We start from the raw sequence: 26,782 nt of genomic DNA on the forward strand, positions 1-26,782 counted from the left end.
ACTATAACCTTGACCATAGTAAAGCCCCTCAGCGTTTCTTGACTAAATTATTTCCTGCTCTGCCATTTTGCCCTACTGAAGTTCATTCCCCTCTGTACCAGAGCTCAAATGAGCTTTGAAAAACACACAACCTTGCCTAAAATCTTTCAACTCCCATCCCCTTCATCTTTTGGGTAAAATCTCCTTTCAAGGCACACAAGACCTTTCACCTTGTCTCAGCTCTCTTCACTCCTCAACACGTTCCCTTGGCTTGGGCCACCACAGAACACCTCCCAAAGCACACTATCTTCTCTCTCCATGGCTTTGAGCATGCTGTTCCCTCCGCTTTGGACTCCCCCACAGCCTCATCTATCCAGCTAACACTATTCATTCTTTTTTTTTTTTTCCCCTATACAAAATGTACCATCTGGAGCTATTTTGCAGCCAAAAATATATCAAAAGATAGGACTTTTTTTTTTAATGGTGAGGGGAGGGAGGAAACTGTAAATCACAGAGAAGCCACCAGGATGAGATAATGCACAATACTGAAATCTGAGAAAGAGAGTCCCAGAGATCACCTTCAAAGCTCACACCCAGCTTGTGTGACCACGCAGGACCTGTGACATGCCACCCTTTATAGTGAAGTAAGAGAAAGCACGCTGAGAAATGAAACAGGAGCAGAATTTAACCCACTCCCAAAAATAAAAGGAAAAGAAGTAATTTCAGAAAGAAGACTGTATGACAGTCTTCATACATATGACTGACAGCATGAGTCAGACATCACAGCAGTCTGTCTAAGGTGAAAGCAGAGTCACAGATTCTCAGGAGTGAAGGGGACCTCAGAGAGGTCCCTGATTTAGTCCTCCCTCTGGCTACCTTTAACTGCAAGGAAATCAGTCCACCATGCTAGTCCTCAGTTCCCTCATCTGAAAATTGAGGCAAGACGATAAGGCCACTGGTTCCCAACCTTGGTTGCTCACCAAAATCACCCAGGAATTTTAAAATACAGATTCCTGGGCCCTGTGCCTGGAAATTGTATTCAACAGGCATGTGATGTGACCAGAACCTACAATTTTTTAAAAGGCCCTGAGGGGGTTCTGATGTACATGTCTGGAAACCACCAAACAAGATGATTTCTAAGGCAGCACCTCATCCTTTGGTTTTAACCGCAATGCAACTTCATTGTTGAGAACCCACGTCTACTCATTCCTAGATTTCTCTGCGTACTATACTAAGAACTGAAAGGTTACAGTACTTCAGAATGCAAATTTTCAAGGGCTTGGAGGTAACTTTCCTACTTGCCCTTTAAAATTCAGTTCTGTAGAGGCCTCCAAAATCCATAAGCAAGAGGTCAGGCAGCTCCCTCAAGAGTTACCAGGATGGCTCCCTACCACACGAGATAGCAGTCAATGCTCGTTTTCCTATGATTCTTCTTAGCATTTCTTTTGGTCTTTCCAATCCTCCATTTTCTATCTAGCTCTCTGAGCTTGAGGAAAGAAAATAGAAAACCAGGCAAAATAAAAGTGCTGGACAGAATTCAAAATAAAGGGTGAGTGTTAACAAAATGTATAAAACTCACTGACAATGGGAAGGGAAGGAAGTAGGTGTCTCCTCCAGGAGTCAAAGCCAAGTAGAAGTAACAGGCAGGAGGTCCTGATCATTGGTTCCTCGGCAGGAGGCCGGCAGTGCTGTGAGGTTACCCCTTGCCGGTACAGATATTCAGACACAAACCCATCAGGAAAAACTCACGTGATGAGTGTAACAAAAGCGAGGAAATGAGGCCTGCAATAAGCACTTAAACTTCACCCCCGGTTAACAGCAGACAATGACGACATAGGAAAAACTCGAGTGACTCACAGGCCATATTAAGCTGTCGGGACTCAAGCCCCTGGACCACCTGCACGCTTTGATTCAAGCATTGTCAGAGCTCTTCCTACCCATGCCCTGTGCCCAGGGACACTTGGAATTTTCTTGGTGGTGGACTCAGGGAAAGCAACAGAAATATGTTCCTGGGGAGGCGCTAACGTCCAGCGAAATGCAAGAGAGGAAGTCAGCAAAGAGCCTGGAGGGTACAGACTGGACTGTCGCCTCATGACAGCCTCTCCACCTGAGGGTTTCTCACTCCTGAACAGGATCTGCCTGAGGAAAGCATCATTTACAAAATCCACACCCTTTAGCTTACTTCATTTTTCCTCTCTTTCTCTTTTCCATGACTCTACCCTACTTGGACCTTTATTTGATATATCTGAATAAAAGTTATTTAGTTTGATCCCATTCTCTCAACTCCTCCCTGTCCCACCTCCCAAGAACATGGGGGCCCAGAGGGAACTTGATTTCACTGGAAATATGTGCTGGCACCGTCCTTCTCACCCACACACCAGAGATGACCAGGAGAGGCAAACAACTGAGGCAGGTGCTCCTTCAACAGAAGGGATAAAATCCCCTCTCACCTAGTTCTACCCCAAATACTCATGCTTCAGTCCCTTAAAGGGCATTCCTCGGCTCTGCAAGAATAAAGCTTAATTCTCTCCTTCCTGGCCCTGGACTCCTCCGAGTTCACATTTTCCTGCCCCTAGTCCTTACTACACCCCTTCAGGCCAGCCTGCTTTAAACGGGGCCTTTCAGCAAGAGGTGACACATAATCCATTGCACCAACTGCTGCAGGGCTTCTGGTGCCAAAAGACCATTGAGAAAAAGGCTGCTAAAAACGTACGCAGTAACTCAGTCCTGGCAAGTCCTGTTGGATTAGCTCTACTCCAAGCTTCTCCTTCCTGTGTCAGACTTCTCAGATGTTCATGGCTCTTCTCTCTTTTGTTGACATCCTACGGACAGCCGAAATCTAGGCCGTCCAACAGAACTGTCTGCCATGTTGGAAACATTCTACATCTGTTCATAAGAGTAGCCATGACTTTATGTGGCTACTGAGCATTTGAAATGATGCTAGTGTGACTGAGGAACTGAATTTTCAGTTTTAGTTAACTTTTATTAATTTAAATGTACGTAGCCCATGGGGCTCATGGCTAAGCTAACAAACAGCATAGACTAGAGCCATAATTCTGAGAGTAGACCAAAGGATAATGTGTGAAGGTGGTCATACATTGAATTCACCTGGGGAGCTGTTGAAAGTCCTGGGGCCCATTTTGTACCCCAGATAATTAAATCAAATTGGGTTTGATGGGGGGGGGGGGAATGGGACCTAGACATCTGCATTTTTTTAAAGCTCCTCAGGTGATACAATGGGTTTTTTGTTTGTTTTGATAAGGAAGATTTGCCCCAAGCTAACATCCATTGCCAATCTTTCCCTTTTTTTTGCTTGAGGAAGATTAGCCCTAAGCTAACATCTGTGCCAGTCCTCCTCTATTTTCTATGTGGGATGCCTTCACAGCATGGCCAATGAGTGGAGTAGGTCCACGACCAGGATCAGAATCCACAAACCCAGGCCACCAAAGCGGAGCACGCAGAACTTTAACCACTCAGCCATGGGGTCGGCCCCCGCAAATGTGCTGTCTTGATAGAGAATCACGGCTCTAAAATGTGAACATTTCTATCACTAATAGCCAATCCTCATCCAACCAGCCACCTGCAAACACTAAGGCATGTAAACAATTAAGCCAAATATTCCACCTGTCATGCAAATTCTCCTCTGACACTATGACAAAGGTTTGTCTGAGAAGCAAAACCACAAGCCCCAAAAATGGGCCACTAATGCAGCAATGAGAAAAGGAAACAGCTCAGAAAGGGAGGTAAAAGAAGGAGGGAAAAGAGTTTTTCAAAATAACTATCAGCATCTAAAGCCAGGCTAGCTGAGTCTTTACATATAACTAATTTATTTTCTGGAAAGCCACCAGTTAACAACAAAATATACCTCCAAATCTGGTACTTTGAACAAACAGCTCTAACTAGGTTTTCTTCCCTTGGCTAACCCATCCACACACTCTCTGTACCTGAGATAGTAAGCTCTCACCACTGTGTATTTTTTTCCAAAGGATAATCTGAAACTTGTGCCTTTTCATTGGGTACATTAAACTTTTTAAATAGCAGCAGTTAGAAAGCCAGTATTGGTCCAAAATCCATTTGCTCTGGCTCACTCTTCTCCAGGGGGCACAATCTCAACCTTTACTTGCAATTACTAATTTTACCAAGTGTATCATTAACCTGGTGAAACTTCTTCTGTGAGACTTGACTTAACAGAGGCATCATCCCCAGAGTTTGAAAAATGCAAATAGACACTCAGGTTTCCACAGCCTCTCATCTTCCAATCAGCACTTCCCAAAGACACGGAGCGCCCAGCAGGCTGAATGCTGACAGAGTTCCGCGGCTGATGCAAAAAAAATGGCCAGTATTTTCTAGGCAGCACAACTAAAAGTCAGAAACAGGAAGAAGAGATTTTAATGGGAAGAGTATTTGAAGGTCACGCTTAATGACAATAAAAGTTGTTCCCTCTACACTGACAAGTGAAATATAAATGACTGAAAATTAACACCCTACCCGCTCCCCCTCGCGCCCCAGATTATTACTAAAGTAATTCAATCACAAAACCAAGAACTCCCTGAGTTGGCCAAGGCTTCAACAAGTCACCTTAACCGAGGGACTCCCCTCCAAGGAGAAAGGGCTGGCTTCAGTCCATCCATACTCACAGCCAAGAAGTTCTCACACAGCAAATGCAATCCCTGCTGCTGTGGCGAACCAGACTGAATTCCTTTTTTATCTTGGCCTTAGTGGATACCCAGCAGCAGCTACTCAGTAACAGCTTCTCAACTGTGCATTCCAATGGAGGGCAAAAAACACCGACTTTTTAAAAGCTAACACAATACCTACAATAGGAACTGAATTATGCTTGTGTATATACATCTGAATAAGGGTTACACTGAATAGGGTAACAAGTCTCTTTAGACTACATAACTGGATTGCCAAATAAATACAGGACACCAATGAAAGCTCAATTTCAGATAAACAATGAATTTTTATTATAAGTATGCCCCACCTATTTCACAAGACACAGTTATACTAAAAAAGATGTGATTATTTGAAATTCAAATTTAACCGGGCATTCTGGTTTCTTTGTTTTTCCTAAATCTGGTAATGCTACACATCACTATGCTGGGAAAATTCAACTTGAGACAGGCAAGAAGGAGATCTAATTTTGGCACTCTCCACCCACTCAACCATCCAGCCATTCCTGTATCTCAGGGTCAACCGTAAAAACTGTGCTCTCTAATGTGGATCCAAATTAGCCACCACCTGATAAACAGTGCCCCAATTGTCATCCTTCTCTGGATCACAGATGCTAATTATATAACTAAGTGCCAGGTACATGGGTAGCTGACAAATTAAAGGTAATTTACTTTCACAGCCTTTATCTGAGTAATGGGCTCAGATAAAGCAAGTAATTAAGTTTGAGTAGGTGCCACAAATGGAAGAAATCATTAGTAAATGCTACTATTCATTCAATAAAAATTAAAAGCAAAATTTGCTATGGAGAAATAATATGACGAGAAAGTAAACTGAATATATGTGGTTATTGTGTGAATTTAGTATCCCACATAATAGTTTTCTAAAAATAGCTAACTCTATTGGACAGTTATTATGAGCCAAACAACATTCCAAACACTTTACATGTTTTATTGTACTTAATCCCCTGAGAGGTGAGTATTATCATCATGCCCATTTTACAAGGTGAAGAAACTAAGACACAGACATTAGGTAATTTGGTAAGATTAGGGTGACCATATTACCTGGTTTGCCTCAGGCAGTCCTGGTTTCTGCCTGTTGTCTTGGTACAATTATTAAAAGTGTCCCCTTTCACTCTCATAAATTACTCGGTTTGGATGATAAATTATATGGTCACCTCCCAAAGACCCACAGTCAGTAACTAGCAGAGGCACGGTTCTATCAGGTACTGTGGCTCCAGACACAGAAGCCAACCACTGTAAGATACTCTCTCCCAAGTCTTACCCTCCACAGAAGAGGATTTGGGATGATGGCATTTTTTTTTATTTTTACCCATCATACCCTGGATTTCTTACATGGTTACAAATCAGTGTGGGGTGAGGGATGGGGTACATGAGGGTCATGTTTTTCAGAACTGTCCTCCATCCCCCTTTAAATCATCGATAATACACAGCACAAACCATCTGTGGACAGAGAGAATTCTTCAGTCAGCCTCTGTCTACCTCCCTGGTCCTGAAAATGTTTAAGCACATTCAACTTTTCATAGTGATATTTAACCAGATCCTTTTCTATTTCAGAGTGACTTTCAAATTCCTTCAGCCTGGCCCAGACAGCCAGGGCACAGTTGCTTGCTATTTTTATTAAGACAAAGGTCGATATGCTGTATGTGGTGACTTTTGGTCCCACACACACTCAGCTTTCCTTTTTTCCCTAATAATAACAATTAAAAAAACTCGTCTTCAAATCTTTGGTAAAACGCTGTCTATTTTCCCAATAAATGTTTCCCAAAAAATGCTAATACTAGTTTGACAACACAAAAACAGCGAACGTGAGCATTAACTTGCAGGCTCACTTGGTGTATATGTAATTTTAAAATGCATCACAAGTGATCCAAATAAGCACAGGTAAGATGCCTGTCAAGGCTGAACACTGAAAATGATCACAAGGAGACTGAGAGTTCCCATACATCTGCAAATGGTTCAGAATAACTACTGCTGACTTAACATGGTAATTTCAGTGCGTACACATGTGTGAGGCTGTGTGACTTCACTTGACTTCTCTGAGCTTGTCTCCTCCTTCATACAATGGAGTGGATGTACTAAGGTCTACAAGGTCCCACCCAGCTCTAAAACCCCTAATTCTATGTATTCTCCACAACCTTTCTGACCACGAACTGCAGCGTGCAATGTGAAAACACTGCTCTACCGCAAACCTGCCTAACATTTGGCTTCCTAACTGGTTGGTCCACAAGGGTGGTCCAGGAGAGGACAGCACGACAGGTCCCCAAAGGTGAGGAAATAAACAATCCTCTCGCAAAAGAAGACCCATACCAACGCTACCATTGCTGAAACCCAACACAAGCATCTGAGGTCGTCACATACGTGGATGGCCTGCTACAGGCAACTGTCCTGTGACCAGGCTAGGGAGCAGCCCCGTGGTGAACGGTGAGGGTTCTCAAGCTTGTAACACTCCTTGATATATCAAGTTTGACTCCTGTCAGCCCCGGGCCATGTGAAAAATGGTTTTCAATGTTTTTTCTGCAGTAGGTCATGAAGGCTTTTTCTACGATACTAAAATCAACAAAGACGACAAGACTGGAAACCATGGGCTAAAGAAGGTTTTTCCTGTCTCAAATCCTCACCAGTCACCTAAATAAGGCAAGTTTACTACTGGCCGGCTCCTGATTATAACGGCAGTGGGAAAAGGGAGGAACAGAGAGCTGCTGAATTATCGGACAGATTTAAAAGTCTTTCCTGTCACGAAACAGCAATTGCCCTTCACACCTTTTCACTCACAAAGCAAAAAAACAAACAAAAGAGAAAATGAACACCAAATTCTCAGCCTGGACTTCACGTGATTTCTAACAGAAAGTGAATTTATCACTAAAAAAAAAAAGTCATAAACTCAAAGATCTGGGAGGTTAGTCATTACCAAGTTTTACTCACCCATAGTTACGAAACAGGAAGAGCTCCTTCCTACCTCAAGTTTTATTACATGAAGTTTACAGCCACATTTAAGTGAAAACTTCCATATTGAGATTTGTTACATATGCAGGCATAAAACCCCTGGCAACAAATACCATGCTTAACTCCAAGGGCTCCTGGCAGAGAAATAAGTAATACCTCTTGACGAAAGTTGTGAGACCCTGCTTCTTATCAGAGCTCTCATTTCAGTAGTGTCAAAACTTCCAGAAGATTTGTTACAGAAAGTCAGAGAGAACCAAGAAAAAAATGTTGAAGCCAATAAAAATTATATGTGTTTGGGCCATCTGTTCAAACCAATTTAATCTTTTATAACCACTAAGATGCGTGGTCATGGTTTGTTTACCTTTCTCTTTTCAATGGTAAGTTTAGAACACAAAAGAACTAAATGAAGAAAAATCCTAAGGATTCAACATAGGCATGGAACCAATAATGACTAAACTTTAAAAAAACACTGCCTGCAATTTGATTCATAGCAGTAGAAATCAGACTCTTCAAATAATCAACACTTCTAACAAACAATAAAAACAAAGCTTCTCCCCACTGTATGCAATAATTAAAATGCAAACTCTAATATTTTTGCTTTGTATGAGAACAGATTAGACTAGCATATCCCAAAGTATATTCTATGAAAACCTGGGCCTAAGAGAGACTATGAAACAAAAGGAAAAGAATTCCAAGGTCAGGTATGTCTGGGAAACACCACATACTACTCTCCCCCATAGAATGCCTATTAGCTTATAAAGACTCTGAGAAGGGCTTCACTAAAGAAATCTATTACATTTACTTAGCCTAGATTCTCTTTTTAAATAACACGTTAACATACTGCAAAAATTGACCTTCAAAGAACTTGATACAAAATGCTGAGTTAGACCATATTACCTACACCATTATCTTTGTTTGATTAGAAACATCTCATGGTCATACATATCCAGTCTCTTCTCTTTCTGGTCACATCAGTGGATTACACTTGCCTGCTCCCCTTACAGCTGGGCAGGGTCAGGTGACTAGTTCTGGCCAATGGCTTGTGTATGACCCATCAGCCAGAGTTCTTGAGTGAGAAAAACATGGGGCAGAGTCCCCTGTCATCCTATGATGAGCATACAACATGAATGAGAAAGACACCTCTGTGAGTTTGGGCCACTGAGCTTTTGGGGATGTTTGTTACTGCAGCACCAGCCTAACCTGCCCGTTACACTATGGAAAAGAATTTTCTTAAATAAATCTATATAAATTGACTAGATGTGGCAAAATAAAGAGAGGCATTTGAAGGATGGGGAGGTAGATAGTAGAACAAACATACAAGAACGAACCTTTAAGAAGGTCACTTTGGTCTACAGAATCTTAAATCAAGCACTAAAGATCAGTGAGTTAAAACTAAACACCATGGTATGGACTAATTTGAAGTAACCAAGTTTACTTTGCTTGTCGTTAGTTTGTTGCCCAGGGTGGGCAGTGAGGGGAGCAACATCACTTACTGAGTGCCTGTAACATGCGAGACACTGAGAAGTGATGCACACAGACTGCTGCACTCACTCCTGACACTGCAATAGCTGGGAGGTGATAATCGTTGATATCATCTCCCTTTCACATGAGAAAACCAAAACTCTATTACATAACTTGTCTAATAATAATAAGTCATATCACTAATAGATGGTAGCCATCTAACTACATGTGTCTATATGTTTTTTACTACACCATTAGTCTAAATTAGTAGGAAAATCTAAATTATGAAATTTTTTAAAAATAGTTTGGAGTTTCATTACTCTGAGGCATTCTGTAAGAATGTGAAAGCACTATATTGCAGAATCAAAAGGAGGCGAACTGTGGTCAAATGGAAGGTCCTGAGCTTTTAAAGAATAAACAGGATGTTCTTATAATTGACGTACTAATTGTCTGCAAGAGATAACACACACTTTTCAAAAAGTTTATTTTTTCAAATTATAACAGTAAGACATGTTACTGTAGAACAGTGAAAAATATAGAAAAGCAGTGAGATGAAAACAAAAATCACAAATAATCCCACCACTCTCCCCCAAAAATTAACATTTGGAGTATCTTCTTCTTCTTTTTCTTCACATGTTTTTCTACATAGTTGAGATGATATCATTTATGTAATCTCGTGTTCTGCTTTTTTCCCTTGATACTAAAAACCTTCCTATGTTATGAGGTTTTCAATACTACCACTAATATTTTTATCAATATCATAATAACTAATCGTTATATATTTGCCAGGCGTTAGACTAATCTCTTCACTTATATTAACTTATTTAATCCTCACAATAACCCTCTAAGGTCTGTATGATGATTGCCCCCATCTTACAGATGAGGAAACTGAGATCTGAGAGTAGGGTGAATGACTTGCCCAAGGTCACACAAGTCCATGCTGGAGTCGGCATTCAGACCCAGGCAGCCCCTGGGTCAGCACTCTCAACCACTACCTTGTACCGCTTCCATAATAGTCCTTCTTCTAAGTAAACAATGATGGACATTTGGGTTTATTACCCAATTTTTTCTATTATAATAATGTTACAATAGGTATCCTTAAAGGCATCTGAAGCACTATTTTATCTAAGCCTATTCAGATGGCAAAACTCTTGCCATTCCAACAAGTTCAATTTATTTTCAGCTTGCTGACAACAGCTGTAGAAACATCTAAGATGGCTAGCATTTCATAAATCAACTCATTACTCCACCTACCCCTGGTATGAACTTCCATGTGGTCCTCACCTGTCCACTCCGCTGCCATCTGCAGTAGACTTCTGCCATGTTTTCATCTGCCTTTGCACTGCACAAAGAGCCAATTAAAACCCTGCGTCTGTTCTGTGCACTGCCACCCCAACATATATAAGAAAATTCCGTAAATTATTATGTCTCGAATATTTTAAATGCTAACCTTATTTGTTCCTAATCTTATGAGCTTGGGCCAATACAAGGCATACAGAGAGAGACGGCATCCAATATGCATGTGTAAAATTAAAATGAAATGATTTTCAAATTGAGACAATAATCCAAAAAAGGAATATTCAAATACTTTACTTTTGAATAGTCTGCTTATCTTATGGGGAATGATCGAAGTCTCCTGCAAGATTCAAAGACTGTATACTCTAAATCTATAGAAGGTCTGAGGTGAAAACTATCCAAGAGCGAGATCAGACAATGGTGTGCTAAGCTAAAAGGAGACCTGTGGCTCTGACTCATAGTTCACATCTCCTGAATTCAATTCACCAATTCGGCTATCCAGGAGGGTATTTAAAAAAGCAATGAACGTGTAAAAGAAGAGAAAGGCAAAAACATAATTTTAAAAATATACAAATCATAGGCTCAATAAAGAAATTTTCCAGGGGCCAGATCCATGGCCGAGTGGTTAAGTTTGCACACTCCGCTGTGGCAGCCCAGGGTTCAGATCCTGGGCGAGGACATGGCACCACTCGTCAGGCCACGTTGAGGCAGCGTCCCACATCCCACAACTAGAAGGACCTGCAACTAAGATATACACCTGTGTACAGAGGGGGTTTGGGAAGATAAAGCAGGGAAAAAAAAAAGTTGGCAACAGTAGTAAAAAAAAAAAAAAAAAAGAAAGAAATTTTCCAACACGTTAACAATACCATAGAGAATTCATTTGCCATCTAATAATGAGAAGATCAATATATCTAAAGAAGCTAGGCATCTCTACACGTTTTCCACAAAATATTTTTCCATGTTGTGAAAACACAAAATGTTTTTTACATATAATAAAAACACACCTAAAAATATAACCTCAATTCTATTGACCAAAGGCCTAATAATTATGAACTATAAATCTCTGTATAAGGCACTTACATAGGGCTAGAAATACTGATTCTATACAAGGAGAGGCCCTCTAAAATATACGTAAGATACTGAAAGCGATAAAGCAAAATTTAGGTTTATTATAAATCTTAAGGCAGCCACACAAAAGAAACAAAGCCATTTGCAGGATACTCTAAAAAGCTATAAAACTTTTGCAATATCTAAGTCCAAATTTCTAACAGACTTCGTTATAGGATAATTAAGATATTTGTTAATATTATCTTTTAAGAAATTCTTGAGTAATAGCAACTTGGTTTTTATCTAAGCCCCCCAGGATAAAGTTCACTCACTGTTTACACATTATATTTAACATCCAAATCTTCTCTGTTCTTATTTAGCTCCACACTCACTAATCCAAACACTGCATTTTTAAAAATTTCATCTTCATAGCACCCAAACTAATAAATTGTCTGGATTATCCCCACAGGCAGCCCCCATCTCCACCTACCCACCGCCCCCTTCGCAGGTGCTCATCATGTCACCAACAGGCCCAAACCTCACAGGACCCCTCCTAAAGACTGCACCCCCTGCTTTGTTGTTACCATCCTGACTTAAGAAACAAGCCTTTCTATTAAAAAAAAAATCGAGAGACCACAATTAGAAAGTAAATCAACCACAAACAAGAATCAAGTACTGCAGACAAACCATCAGTGAACTTAACATGAAGTCAAAAAAGTGAATAAACTAAGAAAAAAAATAAGATTCTGCAGGACCGTCACCAATGCCTTTTACTCTGCTTCTATGTTTTAGAGTTCAAACATCAATAATTTATATCCAAATGACTATCACACATATAAAATATAGGACTTTTTTTGAAACCTTCAGGGCCCCAATTTTTATTCAAACCACAAAGACCACGCATTTTGCAGTGAGTGGGGTGGGTGAGGCAGGGGAAGCTCAATGTGAACTTGGGGATAATATGCATTAGTCATTAGTCCAGGTAAAACCATACAAGATAAGATGTTACACAGAAGCATTTTTCTACATAGAGTCACAAGAGTTTTTAAGACTGCTGCAACAAAAAGATAAGTAAAAATAAACTAAATAAATAAATAAAAATAAACTAAAGAGGAGAGCACCCATCTCTATTTCTTGGTATTACGTACATGTAGAGGAGCGACTTTGCTCAAGAGAAATGACAAGTTTCAAGATATTTTGTTAAACTGTAGCTATTTTAGGGCCAGCCAAGCCTGCATTAGTGCTTGTCACACAGCTTGCTCCTAATCTCTTGGCAGCTCTCCAACACATTCCAACTTTTTATGCACAGCCTTGCTGGAATCACATCCCACTTATCTTTAAAGACACACTAAGTAAGATGTTGCCACATTACACAACCAAACTGCCATTTATTCCCATCAGGTCACTTTGCACAATGCCTGACTGAATAAAAAAAATCAGACCACCAACTGTGTGGATGCAGCTCAGTCCAAATGAGGCAATGCACATTGGTCCCCAAAACAAGTATCAGAATACTGCACAAACTCAGAGGCCCACTGTCCCTCACTGCCCAAGGCTGAGTACTTACCAACTAAGGAAGGAGAACTGATAAGGAGGGAGGAAAGCAAGATCAAATCTTAAAAAAGGGACACCATGACTACAGATGCTAAAAGCTAGTCATGCCCCCAACTCCCTACATTTTGAAGCAGATTCTTTTTTCTTTTTTTCTTCTTCTCCCCAAAGGCCCCAGTACATAGTTGTATATTCCAGTTGTCAGCACCTCTGGTTGTGCTATGTGGGACACCGCCTCAGCATGGCCTGATGGGCAGTGCCATGCTTGTGCCCAGGATCCGAATCAGCGAAACTCTGGGCCACAGAAGCGGAGTGTGTGAACTTAACCACTCGGCCATGGGGTGGGCTTAATCAGGGTATATTTTAAAGATAATCTCGGTATTTAAGGAGTCCAATTCATTACCTCTGTGAAAAGAATGATTTAACATGGCAATACATCTTCTAAGTCAATGTACTCTCTAATTGTTAATATTTGGCCAAAAAAAAAGTCCTCTTTAAAAACAAACTGGAATGGTTAACCACATGCTGCTACATTCCATCCTTACTAAAAAAAATATATTTAATTAGCACATTTGAGCCTCACGCTCTGCACAGCTGCACGACATTCCAGTGATGGGCCAGCTATCAATATCCTCTTTACATTAAATATCTACTTACTTTAAAAGTTGAGAAGACTGACAAGCAGTTCTCAAGTACGACCCACTAAAGATATATTTATTTCATGTGAACAGGTTTCCTTTAACAAGGGTGTTGTCCAACGGAAATACAGACTATAATTAAGAATAAAATATTCATGCAAACATACAACAACAAAATAATTCCTCAGACCTGGAAAAATACATATTAAAAATTCAACTGACAGATGAGAACAGACTTCCTCAGACACAAGACCATAAATTAGCCTGCTCCCTAGTTAAACTATCACCCTTTATGAATCAAATGAGATTTTTAGAACTAGGATAAAACGTGATGTTCTTAACATCAGAAACACATCCTTCAAAAGAAAAAGCCTTTCAAAATGAGAAATCATCCTGATTATCAGGGAAACTCAGGAATTCCTTTAGCAGTGGGTGTTAATTTAAATTAAGCAAAACAGACAAACAAAAAAACCTACCTTTAAAATCAAGAATAAAACACAAGATGTGCACTGGTTTCTTTCCTGCTCAAATGGCACACAAATGTCTTTGCTCCAGGACCATGGTGCTCCCTCGACTCCGCCCCAGGAGATAAGTTGGGGATTTAAGGACAGCTGGCAGCACAGAGTTGTCAACCTCGCTGTGAGAAGGACCAGACCTCTCTCAGAGAAGTCACCTGACTGATACCTCTGACCACCACTCGCCTACTGAAATAGTGACAGGTGTGCTCATCCAGTCATAGATCCGAATAAGGCCACATTCCAGTCCCCTGCTTTCCCCTAACTGGGGGCACCCGGACCACTCTCGACACTGTCTCGCTTGACACCTCTCCAAGTGCTAGACTCAACATTTGCAGCTGCCTGGAGCTTAAGCTGAGATCCCTACTCCAGGCTTCAGACAGCAAAGGAACATTAACCATCAGGCATTTCCCTTAATGGGTTTGGGCCACCCCCAAAGAGAATGATTCCCATCAGGCTGGGAGTTTCTGAAGATCCCTTATTTGGAGAGAGGAAGTCCACGTAGTGTGGCTGAGCTCCATCACCCAACCCTGCTCCATCTGTCACCCAGCCCAGCTCAGATTTTCCCTCTAAACTGTGAAATGAGCTACCACTGCCCTTTAATGTTTAAATCTAGAAGGTCACTTGCCACTTTTCCTCGGGGCCCACCAAACCAAACAAGACTAATAACCACAACAAAGTTCCTCATGGCAACTGCTGGAAAGGGCTTTCTTTCTCCTCCCATGAAAGGGTATTTTTCCCATCTTTCTACTCCCTCTTTCCCCCAGCACACGAAGAAACCATTTTAGCAACTTCTCCAGGAAGAGACCAAATACTAGAATTAAGGCAACAAAGAAGTGCCAGTAAGTCCCCTCCATCCATCGGATGTCCCAGGGCTTAAAGAACTGGCTTCCATAATCAAATCTGTACATATACTGCTTTTTCTCCTTGAAACAGACCCTAGATCCAAAGACAGAATTTTAAAGAATTCAGCTATACAAAGACCCTAATAAAGTTGTGCTCCAGTGTATGCTTTCAACAGTTATAACCAAACTCTGCCCAGTAAAATTTATTAGATTTAAAACAAGATTATAATAACCACATCCATTCCATTTGCGACACGTTATAGCGTAGCTTTAAAGCCTCTGAAATCTGAAGACAAAAGTACAATTAGATGTTGTCTGAAGCATACGGAGATGTCTCAAGGGAATTAATGCAACTCTGTTGGGAATTCCTTCCAAAACAAAACAGAAAGCACGCATTATCTAGTGAGAACTTAATCTCTGGTATTTTTCCACTGTAAAAAGATTTTTCAAAATCTATCAAATAGACTTTGTATCTCTAATAAGCAAATTTTGGATTCTCTGCCTCTTCACCATTTTTCTTTAACACTCCCACCATTAAAAACAGCTCAGTACAATAGACAGTATCCATGCCATAGCCTTAAATACGACCAGCAGTAAGACTTTACATTTTGCAATGCTACATGTATAAGTCGGAAGTGTGACAAACAACATGAAGTAATTATTGAGACTGTCAAAACCTTATACCCTTAGCCTAAGATTTGAGAATTGGCCCTTATTCATGAGATTAACAAATATGCACAGAGGGGAAAAAAGGTTTAAAGGACAAACACTAGAACATCAATTGCACATTTCTGGGGTCATTGAATATCTATCACTGAATATCACTGAATATCTTCAATTTCTTTGCGTTCATTTTTATTTTCCATATGATCTACAATAAACTACAAAATAAAAATGTATTATTTTGGTAATAAAAAGCAAAACGCTATTTTAAAATTTTTGTTATGATGATTTTATGCTAATTTATACCTTTATCAAAGTATATATGCTTCATAAACCATGCAGGAAAAAACTATACATACTGTATATATTAGCAAACACTGTCAAAAATTCAGGGATACTAAGGTAAAAAAATGAATATTTTAACTTTTAAGAATATTGTACTCACTATGAAAGCACGTTTATACTACAGGTTAAAAAACACAACGGAAGGGCCGGCCCCATGGCTAAGTGGTTGGGTCTGCATGCTCCACTTCAGCGGCCCAGGGTTTCACCTGTTCAGATCCCTGGCGCCGACATGGCACCACTCATCAGGCCATGCTGAGGCGGCGTCCCAAACACCACAACTAGAAGGACCTGCAACTAAAATATGCAACTATGTACTGGGGGGATTTGGGGAGAAAGAGCAGAGAGAGAAAAAAAAAAAAGAAGATTGGCAACAGTTGTTAGCTCAGGTGCCAATCTTTAAAAAAAAAAAAATACAACAGAAAATGTTTAAACATCGCAGAACAAAATAAATAAGCAATGTTTTAGGAAAGAATCTAGGCTTTCCTTCCTCTCTAAATAAATAAGATAAAAGGGCCAAAAGGGGGGGGGGGGGGCGCTAAACCATGATAAGAACATGTATTATCCAACCCCAAAGACTGTACAGCTGGTGAAGAACATTCCAGAAAAATGTGCAGCCCTTGAATGTTTAGATTTGGCCTTGAGGCAAACATATTAGGACAACAATTATTCCTGAAACAGCCACCCAAGAGGGTGGGGAAACAACAAGAAACTTCATCCAGAGCCAAAGGCAGTAGCCACAGAGGCTCACCTCCTCCTGGAGGATGTTTTTGTCAGGCTCCCTTGTGGCGCAGTTCCTACATCTTTTCCCACACTCCACAGAAGTAATGAAACGCCAAGGCTCTAACGAAATGCATATTTAAATGAGGAATGGAAAAATCTTTTCAAAACTTCAGTGTTCTTTACATACTCAGTATTAATATTGCTTTTCTGTGAGATCCGGTAAAAAAAAAAATTGAACAGCAGACGTTATAGTTAGCTGATTAATCATTTTACTTATTTTTATCCAGCTAACATGAGGTTTACTATGGTGTTAGGATATTTTTGATAAAGAGCAAGAGTTTACTGTTAAGCATTTCCAAAAATTTGGAAAATATGGAGAGATGAAATTAGAATTCTTCCACAATTCCATCACCCAGAGATAACTACTATTAGGCCAACGGACATTCTAAGCACAGAAATATTTAATTAGATACATATACTTCAACAGAATAAATTCTATTATATTTATTATATATAATTCCAAATTTCATCCTTAGTTCATCTGTAGGGTAAAAATCTAGTTATGTCCTAATACAGATTTTACTGCCTAACTAATGGCTTCAAGTTTATACGTTAAAGATCAGAAATAGCAGGGAACTCTAGATTCTACAGCACAGATGTCAAATGGTTCTAAAAATCATTCAGGTGTTTACTCTCACAGTTTAGAGTTTACTAAGAATGGAATTATGACACCTATAAACAAAGGTCAATTTTAAAGAAATCTTGGAATCATAACATCTTACTTTCATGTCTCGAAGCACATTTAACCTGAAACCCTCCTCAATCAACTATTTAAGTTAAAGTTCATGGCAGAAAACACACAAAATTCAAGCAAGTAAAATGGCTTATTTTTATAAGCTACATTTTAAAAAGTACCCATATGGTTAGGGAACTGGACCATGCAACAGAAAGTACTATTTCCTCCCAAACATTTCCTTCACATGACTCATTCCTGAGATTCATCTCCCAAGTATTATCTGTATAAATTCACCACTTAAAATGTCTTAAAATAGCCCTTTGCCTCTCTAAATGGTGGAGATTAGTCAATCACACACACATCTCTTTCTCACCTATGTGATAGAATGGATAAAATAGGTATCATATACATGTGTACAAAATTCTATATAGAACGTTACAGAAGAATATCCTTTCATACAAAAAAGGAAGGATATCGCTAAAATTCCTTCCTCCCACTCTTAGCGTACAATATTCCAAAATGCTGAGAAACCATTCACTGGAAGAAATCTAAATCTGGAGTCATTTTTATTTTAAAATTTTTACCTGGAATTTTATCTACATTTCTGACAAATTCCAATGAAACACGATGGTCTAATGGTTACAAAATTGGCTCTAGCAGCAGTATCTGGGCTTCCACAAGTGAGAACAAGCGTGTCACAGAATTCCACCGCTCTCCACACAAGTGCGCAGTCTGGAAATACTAAAGAATCCTAGTCTTCCTTACTTTTCAAGCTGACCCAGGTTAGTGAAAAGAGTCAAGCTACCATTTCTTTACATCTGAACGCTCTACTTCCCTCTCGTACCTATACCCTTAAAATGCTGACTTACTCGTTTTTCCACTGCTCTTAGAAAAGTGCAGAGAAGGACAGATATGACAATCCTTTGGAATTTAAACGATTCCTTAATAATGATCTACAGTTGGCCAGACCTGCTTTTTTCTTTCCTGTTTTCAAAATTAAAATAAAGTGTTGATTGCTTTTTTGATTAAAAAAATGGTCTTCATGGTAGTCTACTATATTATTTACTGTACTCTTCTCTATTTGTAAAAGAATTCAAAACGCCAAATGAGAAACATTAAGTCATAGGAATTTCCTTTCATACAAGAAAGGAAATCACCCATTAACCCAACATCCAAACATTTTAATGTATTTCCTTCCAGTCTTTTATTTAATATAACAAAAGTGGAGTTATACCATATTACACAGCTTTGCATACAGATTTTTCCACTGAATATTATATGGTTAGCATTTTCCCACTTCAGTAATATTCTAACAAACCATTATTTTAAGCACTATATTGAATTCCATCCTATGCCTGTGCAATAATTTATTTGACTATGCCCCATTTGCTTTTTCACTATTTATATTGCTAAGAAAATCCTTGTTTAAAAACCTCTGTTCTTATTTTTAATTCTTTCCTACAAGTGGGATTTCAGTCCAAAAGGTACAAACATTTAAGGTTTCTGTTATATATATAACCCACTGTTTTCCACCAAGTTTGTATTAATCCAAAGATTCTCCCAATTAATAATGCAGAGCTCCCATCTGATAGCATCCCAGAGAGCACAGTCTACCTAACAATTTAAGTGGAAAAATTAATCTAACAGTTTTAATTTGTGTTTCAAATTACTGGTGAGTTTGAACAATTTAATATAGTTATTGGCTTCCTTGATTTCTTCTTTTGTAAACTATCTGTTCCTATCCTTTCCCCAAATTCCAGTGTTTTAGTATTTTCTTGTTTGTCAAAAATAAATATTAATCAGGTTTGTCTCTCCTATTACTAGACATGACACATAGGCACAAGTTTAATACAGACTGAACCTAGCATTATTTATCTGAATGATAGTACTGTTTACGGGAATGTACCTTCTCTGTATACATCAAATTACTTATTTGAAAGAAAGCATAAAATTGAGACAAACTAAGCAAAAAATTCATTTTATGATAATTAAAATATACTATCATGGGCACTGGATTATCTCACTTAGCTTTAATAATGCTTTGTGATAGGTACATCAATACCATCTTGCAGATGAAGATACTGAAGCACGCAGAGAGGTCAAGGCAGTTTGCCCAAGGTCACTAAGCCAGGGCATGCAGTGACCAGGTTGTATAACTCTAGAGCCTAAAGCTTGAGACCCCTGAATCTAACAGCCTGCCATCAGCCACACTAGCCCTGAACTCTCTCCTTCAACCTCTTGAACGTTATCTCCACTAAGTGTTCTGCTAGAACTTCAAATTCAACATATTTAAAGACAAAACTGAACCTCTTCCCAACCAGATATCCACTCTTCCCCTTAACTTGTCTTTTTCTCTCATCATCACCGACTATGCTCTTCGGCATCACCAGAATTTGAAACCTTTATCACCTTAGCTCCTCATCTATTTAGGTCCACCTCCCATCTATTCACCCTACAAACAGGTGGCACAGGATTGGGCCTTCATAACCTTTCTCCCATCCCTCCCCTCCTTCTCATTCCCTTGGCCACCACCATAACTTGCTCCCTTAACCTCTGGACCCCCACAATCACCTCTTTCCTATCTCTTTGCTTCTAGGTTCTTCTGTTCTACTGTATTTTGAACATTGCCAAAGTACTGTGTTACACAATTATCTTATCATCACAGAATTTTAGAGATGTGGAGGATCTGAAAAACTAAGTGCCAGATCCGATCAACTGGTACTAACCGCCTAGAACACTGTATTGAGGATGTTACTGAGACTCTATCTCAGCTCTGTGGAAAAGAGGGCCATGACTGATTTTCCATGTCTGCCAGGGATAGAGAGAATGGTGCCCATGTGCCAGGTTTTAACCCCGACTATGATTTCATCTAAGTTTTTCATCTTATAAATTTAGATATGAGACCACCTGGTCAGTAAAAGGTTTTTTATTGTCTGTGTACATTTATATTCTACCTGATAGAGTATCTAGTCCTTGGATTTAGGAACTAATTCTTATTCAGCTTTAACCCACACAACCATCACCCTAACCCAATTTCAAGCTCTGGCAAGAGAAGACTCCAATAATTATTTACTACATCAAAAACAATATTGCCAAGTAATCTCAGAGTAGCAGCAAAGGGAGAACATTAGTATATGTGCTTCTTGGTGGAAAGAACTGTAATTAGACTACTTTCAAGAACAGGAACCTGAACTGACAAAGGGTTTCTAATAAGTGGTCTTACACAGACTGTGTTAATCAATATATAAATTCCATTGTAACACAGCCTTTTAAAAAATAAAAGAATAAGCTGTTTAATAGCTCTTTCGATATAAAAATGTTAAGGTAGTTTCTGGAAAGTATTCCCAAAGGGGTCAGTGGCTCCTATAGCGTAGGGAGTCCAAAGAGAAAGGAATGGAACTGTCATCAGCTGAACACCTACCATGTGCCCAGCACTGTGCAGTGCTCTCTCACAACTGCAGGAGGAAGTAGTATTACTTCAATTTTACTTACAAAGAAACTGTGGTTCTAAGTGTAATGAACTAGCCCAAGGCTAGAACCTAGCTGTGGCAATATGGCTAAGAGAGAATACCATTACAATTCGAGCCCAGATCTGTTTGACTCCAAAACCCACACTCTTTCCAAAAACTAAGGACCATTTTTTCTGCAATAACAAAATCATCCGCACAAACCATAAAGGACAAAAATTCATTATGACTCTACTAAAATTATGAATGACTGTTCATCAAATGAAACCACAAAGAATTTTAAAAAACAAACACAAACTGGGAGGTAATTTTCGCAACACATATACTCCACAAGGGATTAATAGGCAAGCTACATAAAGAACTCCTACAAATCAACAAGAAAAAAATCTAAAAGATAAAGAGGCAAAAGACTAAACAGGGACTTCACAAAAGAAGAACATAAATGGCCAATAATATAAATAGATACTTAACCTCAATAATCAGGTTGGAAATTGCAAATAAAAAGCACAATAAGATAACATTTCACAAATATCGACTGGACAACATTTTAAAGGCTCGTAAATGAAGCACTGGCAAGGCTGTAGAACAATCGTAACACACACACTACTAGTAGGAATACAATCAGTACAATCACTTTGGGGAAACAGTCTGGTATTATCTAGAAGGTTGATGATAGACATACTATATGATCCAGCAAATTTCATCCCTGAGAGAAACAGATAATGTCTGTGTATGTATCTGCACATATGTACTAAGAGACATGTAGAAGACCTATTCATTGCAGTCTTTTTATAATAGCAAAAGACTGGAATCAATCCAATCTCCATCTACAGTAGAAGGCATGAATAAGCCATAGTGCAATACTACACAGCAGTGAAAATGAATGAACTACAGCAACAAAATGATGAGTCTCAGGAACATAATGTTCATCTTAAAGCGCAAGTCACAGAAAAATACATAAAGTATAATCTCATTGATATAAAGTTCAAAATGTACAAAATTAAATAAGAATTTTTAAAAGGATAACCCATAAAGAAGAGCAAGGGAATGACAAGCACAGAATTCAGGACAGTGGTTGCTTCAGATGGGATGATGGAGGGGCAGACAGGGACTCTGAATGTATGAGAAGCTGCTTCTTGAACTAGGTGGTGGCTGCCTGAGGGGCCACTGGCTTGTGATTCTGTAACATATCTTTTATGAGCATTATTTTGTATGTACAAATCACTTAATAAAAAACAACTTGAAGAAAATAATGGACCAGAAAGGGAGGACATTGACTATACCAGGAGACATAGCTGATGACAGAGAACAAGATGCCAGAAGAGAGCAGAGGAAGCAGAGGGGACGCTGTGCTCAGGGGTTTAGCTTCCTGCCCTCCAGTCCTGCTGTCTCAAAGCCAAGGCCCTCTTCTCTGGGGGAGGAGTTTTGTTTTTCAACTTTAGAGGTGTTTTAGAAAAGAACCTAAGAAAACTAATTAATCTAAACAAATTATAATAAATAGGACTCTTCTACTAAAGATTAAAGAACTTTATAAAGTATTTCTATATTAAACAATTTACAATGAGTGCATCATTTTCTTCAACACCTCTTAGTGACACAAGGGAAAAAAATGTGCTGACACTTCAGCAAAAGAAAAGACAGAAGATACTAGAAGGAATCTTTTGATATAGAGGTCCCTTAGCTGAAGGAGTAGAGCAGTTTCTCAACTTAATGTGAATACCAACCATTTATTTCACTATGGGTCTTGTTAAAAGGCAAATTCTGACTGGATAGGTCTGGGCTGGGGCCTCCAAGAATCTGCATTTATAACAAGCTCCCAAGTGATCCTGGCCTGATGTTGCAGGTCCAGGAATCTCACTATGATCGCAAGAGACGTTACAAAAATGCCCTCTCCAGTGATGGTCAAAAATACAAATATGGGTGAATCTAATTGGGATAGTTTCATTTTAGCCACCAGAGCAAAGAGATTGATGATGTTATTCCTATGCTACATAAATTTGGATACAGGACAACTATTAACAGAAAAATCAAGAGTACTAAACTAGGTCTTTTGTAAAGAAAAGGTGCTTTGAGAAACAGCAAAGACTGATACCTTACAAGAGAGATTCATGAGATGTTTTCCTCATCTGCAGAGACCTACGGAAGTAGCTTTTCCAGCAGAGGTATTAGCCCTTTCCTTACGGAAGAATGGTTTACATTCCCAATAGTCTGGAAGGAAGAAACCAGCACTACCATAAGGAAACCCACAGAACATTAATTCAAGCCTGATTATAATGCAGATGTTGGTCAGGGCCCAACACAGTTAAAGGAGCATCACATCACTGCATGTAAAAAACATATATTGGGCATTAAAATTCTCTCGAAGAATATACTCTTAAAATAAAACGTACTATTTCAACAAAAACCACATCGAATAATTTCCACTCCTCATGTCTGTTTGTTTAGTAGTAGTAAAATCCTTCCATCTCAAAATAGTTCTTCCACATGTAAAGTCATACTTGCAAACAGCAAGGCAAAATAACCACTCAAACAAACTCTTCCAAGGAAACTCTGCCCATGCCAAGTCGCTGCTAAGGATGTGTCACCAGCAGAGAGTAAGGTCTTCTCACTTGCTCCTCCGACATCACAGACAGTTGTTACTAGTCTCGCCCAAGAGCTGCTCTTCACAGAAAGCCTGCACAACAGGAGACGACCAAGCGACAGCAGTTTCTCTACTGCCCCAATACTTCTCATTCTCTCAGTAGAAGGTTTTGGTGGGTTCAGAGACAACAGCTACAGAGATCTTAACCTAACAGAATTCTGCAGCTGGTGTGTAAGTCAGAACAGCTAAACCTCCTGTGACATCAACACAGGACATTTTCTTACAACATAGTAAATCCAAAATGTCTGCATAATCCATGGGAACAACACTCCCAAACATCTTTATGCAACACGATCTTATACAACCAGCACAACAATGAAGGCCAAACCCAAAAAGTTCTACACTTGAACAGCCCTCTATTAGAGAAACTCAAAATAATGCACATAAGCCACACAATTTGCATGCAGTTCTACTCTGCAGAGCCACAGAAAAGCAAATGCCACTAACTTGGATTCATTAGGGATTTAAAAAATAAAAGTAGACACGCCCTTGCTTTGAAACATTGACCTTCCCCTCCAGTTAGCATACTGAAATTCCCTTTTTCACCCATACATTTTAGAAGAGTCTGGAGTGACATTTGAAATGCATCTCATTTGCCATCCCACACTGAATAAACGAACTGCAGAAGTGACATTTAGAAGGAAAATTCCCTATGTACTAGTCCAGACTAAACAGATGAGGACATACAGAACCATCTCCTGACCAGATATCAGCCACAGAGGCCTTGGTGGTCTGCCCTTCTCAACCCCCTCCCCAGCCACATCTGCAAAAAATATTTATCTGAAAAAATACATATAAACAAACATAAATGCAGTCAATTACCATCACAATCCCACTAGTCATAACTAGAGACAACTTGGCATAAATCAATCCGAATACTTACCATCAACAATGACACTCATTTACCTAATACTCCTTAATAAGGAATCCAAATTTACAAAAAAAAAAAGCAAACGATGAAAACAAAGCAAATAGAAGTTAAAGAAATCATGTACTACCCATCAAAAAATAAGTTCCTTTTAAAACAATCCACTGATTGTTAATATTTTTAGAAATATCTCAAGGACATAAGAACTAAAATGTATCGATCGTTTCATTTCAAAAAACGATTTCCTATAGGAAAAATTCATATTCTCAGTATTGACCAAAGACAGAGGGACTGTAATGTCATAGCTGTGAAGCTCCAATTAATAAACATTAACTTTCACACATGAAGAAATCGATGGATAGTTGGGTCCTGGTTACAGATTATGGGCGATCCAGAGAAAGACGCTGCGACTCCCAATACTGACTGCACCACTGCCTCCGCACACCGCTGGGCCCCGTCCTCCCTGCAGCCCCTCCCTACGGCTCAGGTCCTTCGGTCCGAGATCAGATTGCCGTCCGCAGCCGCAGGCCGGCTCCCTCTGCCCGCATTAGCGCTGCAGGGCGCCCCTTCATCCGAGCACAGCCCAACAGGCAGGGGGAAGGGGGTCAGCCCAAAGGGAAGCGTCCCCCCTCACAGCTAGATGACCTGGTCCTCCTGACGCCACATCCAGCTGAAGCGGCATGACAGGTAGACGCAGCTCCGGGTCTGGGCCAAGGGCAGCCCCGGGCCTGGGTGGGGTCGGGCAGGGGCCGCAGGCGCCGAGTGGCCGTGCCAAGCCCCGCCAGCGAGAACCAGGGGAGGCAGCGATACTGCTGCATTGTGCTGCATCACGGCGAGGGCACCGCGAGCCATCCATCTTGCCAAAAACGCACATCCCCGCCCAAATAAACCCCCCCGAATCCATTTTCCTCCTCCGCCGAAGCACCCCCACACTCGCCCTCTCCTCACTTACTATCGGGCCTGGCTTTCGATTGGAAAAATGGACACGGTTTGCGCACTGATCCCCACAACACCTCCCCTCCCCATCTGATGGCAAGCACTGGGCATCCTTCCTACCACAAAAACAAAGGAAAGACTCCCCCCACAAAAAGAGGGCCACGAGCGTGGTGTGAGGAATGACGACGAGAGGGGCTTCCAGCCACCACCCCAAAGGCAGGCCCGGAGGGTCCCCGCGCTGGTACAAACCTGTTGAAGAGAGGGTGGCAGGAGCTGAAGGGCGGGCGCAGGGCTGCTCGGCGCCCCGAGGCGGCTCACGCCCAGCCCTGGGAGAGTGGGGACGGCAGAGAGGGCGGGGGGCGGGCGCGGAGGGGGGAGCGGGAGCGAGGATGGGCGGGGGCGAGGGGCGCCGGGCCGCCGCCTCCGGTTCAGCTGCAGCGCAGCGCAGCCCGGACCACGCCTGGCCGCATCCCCCGTACCGTTAAGCGCAGAGCCGGCCGTGTCAACGCCGCCCCGCTCCCCACCAGCCGAGGCTAGAGGGAGGCCACTCGAAAATATACCCTTTCTGCAGCCCACTCCGCAGCCACCCCCGCGCCAGGGGCCGCTGCCCGGCTGCAGGGAGGCGGCGGCGGAGGCAGGGAGAAGGAATCGGCGCCACTGCGCCCGGGGATGGGGCTGGGCGGCCGCGGTGCGCACAGCAGGTCTGCGGCCGCCTCACTGCGGAGCCCGCCGCCCTCTGCCCCGCATACTCGTCAGCACTGGAGACCCAGGCTCCCCGCGCCGCCCCCGCCCGGGCTCTGCAGCCTCCCCGCCCCCACGCCGCTCCCCGGGCGCAGGGCAGCGGCGGGGCAGCTGCGTCCTCCCGGCCTGAGCCCGCGCCCCTCCTCCCCCCCGCTCGCCAGCCCGCTGCCCGGGAGGCAGCCCCAGTGAGTTGGCATCTTCCAGCCTCTGGCCCCCTACCTACCTCCCGCGGATAGGGGGTGGGGGCGCCGGGGTCCCGTCCTCCTCCCGCTCCTTGGCGGCCGGGCGGGTGGGCCGGGAGGCGACTCCGCGGGGCTGTCCGCGGCTGGGGCCGGGGCTCACAGGACGGGACCGGTGGGCGCTGCTGCGCGGGGCTGCGCGCTTGCTCCGGACGGAGAGGCGGCCGAGGGAGGGACTGGAGGAATCCGCAGCCTGCACGGCAACAGCTGCACTGATTCCGGGGGCTGGGCGGGAGCGCGGGGCGGGCGGGAGGAGGGGAGAGAGCGTGCCGGGAGGGGGCGAGGGGCGGGGAGAGGGAGCGCGCGGGCGCCGGCGCCGGGTGCGCGCACACAGGCGCGCGGGTGCGCGCTCCCGCACACCCTCTGCTCTCCTCCGCTCCTCCCTCGCTCGGTTCCTCCTTCTTGGCCGCCCTCAGCGCCTGCTGGGAGCCCCGCTGCCGCCCACCCAGCGCTGCTC

General features: G+C 41.7%; 1 protein-coding gene across 2 annotated transcripts in view; it reads right to left on the minus strand.

Annotated features, from left to right (window-relative positions):
• SPTBN1 (spectrin beta, non-erythrocytic 1) overlaps positions 1–26,473 on the minus strand; it is a 186,761-nt gene extending 160,288 nt beyond the window's left edge. Inside the window, exon 1 of one of the 2 annotated variants that reach the window (XM_046660546.1) lies at positions 26,310–26,473. The gene's annotated coding sequence lies outside the window, so the exon portion shown is untranslated. Of the gene's footprint in view, positions 1–25,594; positions 25,619–26,309 lie in introns of those variants that run through there. The other variant, XM_046660547.1, reaches the window with a different exon arrangement.
• Positions 26,474–26,782: the final 309 nt, after the last annotated feature.

This window comes from Equus quagga, chromosome 5 (genome assembly GCF_021613505.1).
Source record: "Equus quagga isolate Etosha38 chromosome 5, UCLA_HA_Equagga_1.0, whole genome shotgun sequence".
NCBI lineage: Eukaryota > Metazoa > Chordata > Mammalia > Perissodactyla > Equidae > Equus > Equus quagga.